The 1,137-nt window shown below is 44.5% G+C and overlaps 1 non-coding gene across 1 annotated transcript; it reads right to left on the bottom strand.

The window, feature by feature from the left end:
* Positions 1–254: 254 nt before the first annotated feature.
* Positions 255–361, bottom strand: LOC119062543 (U6 spliceosomal RNA). The gene has a single exon (XR_005084998.1). It is a non-coding gene; the product is annotated as a U6 spliceosomal RNA (small nuclear RNA).
* Positions 362–1,137: the final 776 nt, after the last annotated feature.

The raw sequence follows: 1,137 nt of genomic DNA, 5'->3' as shown, positions 1-1,137 counted from the left end.
GGTGAAGGAGAAAATCCCTCCTCAAGACAAAGTAAAACTGTCTTGAACTTTGGTATGGAGGGAAGGGGGAAGAACCATCCCTGAAGAATTGTAACTACAAACCATCCATCTTTAAAGTTTGCAGCCAAATTCACACTGTCTAGATGGTCCAAAAAACCTTGAGCCAAGAATTAAGTTCAAGGTAGCCATGGATTCTGAGTGCCACCCGGCACCTGATAAAAGCAAACATACATCCTTTCTGGAGAAATATATTTTTTAATATGAAACACTTCACAAATTTGCAGGTCACTCTTATGCGGGAACCATGCTAATCTTCTCTGTATCATCCCAATTTTAGTATATGTACTGCCAAAGCAAGCACTGGAGAAATCTTTATGTCAGGCCTTACGGAATCACCAGAGTTACTACAAAAGCAGCAATGCATTGTCCCAAATCACTAAATACACACACAAAAAAGCATCATTTGCAATAACCAGTAGAAACAAAAAGGCAAAAAAAACTCACAAAGACTTTAGATATCATAATATAAAATATGTGTGCTAAATATAACTTTAAAATAAAAGAGATTGAGACTTCCAGCCAGGATGGAGGCGTGGGTGGAAATACTGTACCTCCTTGCACAACCAAATTTAAGGACAACAAAGATTTAGAAACAAAAACACAACCAAAAGAGACAGAAAATTGAACTGTAAGGAAGTCTGACAACAAACAATTCATCTAGACCTGTAAGAAGGGCAGAGTCTGTGGCAGGCGGAGAGGGGTCCCGGCAGGGAAAAGCAGTGGCTGCCAGACCAACCCAGGCGTGCAGGCTGTGGTTGGCAGATCCCAGGCATGGGGTGGCAACAGGCAAGACCCAGTGAGGGTGCAAGGTGGCTGGCTGACCTCGGTCACACATTCACACACAGATAAACCAGGTGAAAAAAGGGACAGTGAGACAGACCGTGCAATGCAGGGCCCCAGCACCAGGAAAGAAAGCCTAAAAGCACCGATTAAAAAAACTTTCAGGGGTTGAGATGTCAGGAGAGGCTCCCAGCCTCACAGGAGAGTTCGTTGGAGAGACCCACAGGATCCTACAATGTACACAAGCCCACCCACCCAGGAACCAGCACCAGAAGGGCCCAATTTGCTTGCGGGAAG

Source organism: Artibeus jamaicensis, unplaced genomic scaffold (genome assembly GCF_021234435.1).
Source record: "Artibeus jamaicensis isolate MK-2021 breed Jamaican fruit bat unplaced genomic scaffold, CSHL_Jam_final contig_233, whole genome shotgun sequence".
NCBI classification, from domain to species: Eukaryota; Metazoa; Chordata; class Mammalia; order Chiroptera; family Phyllostomidae; genus Artibeus; species Artibeus jamaicensis.
Note: the sequence above shows the minus strand (reverse complement) of the source record. Positions and strands in the feature narration are given on the sequence as shown.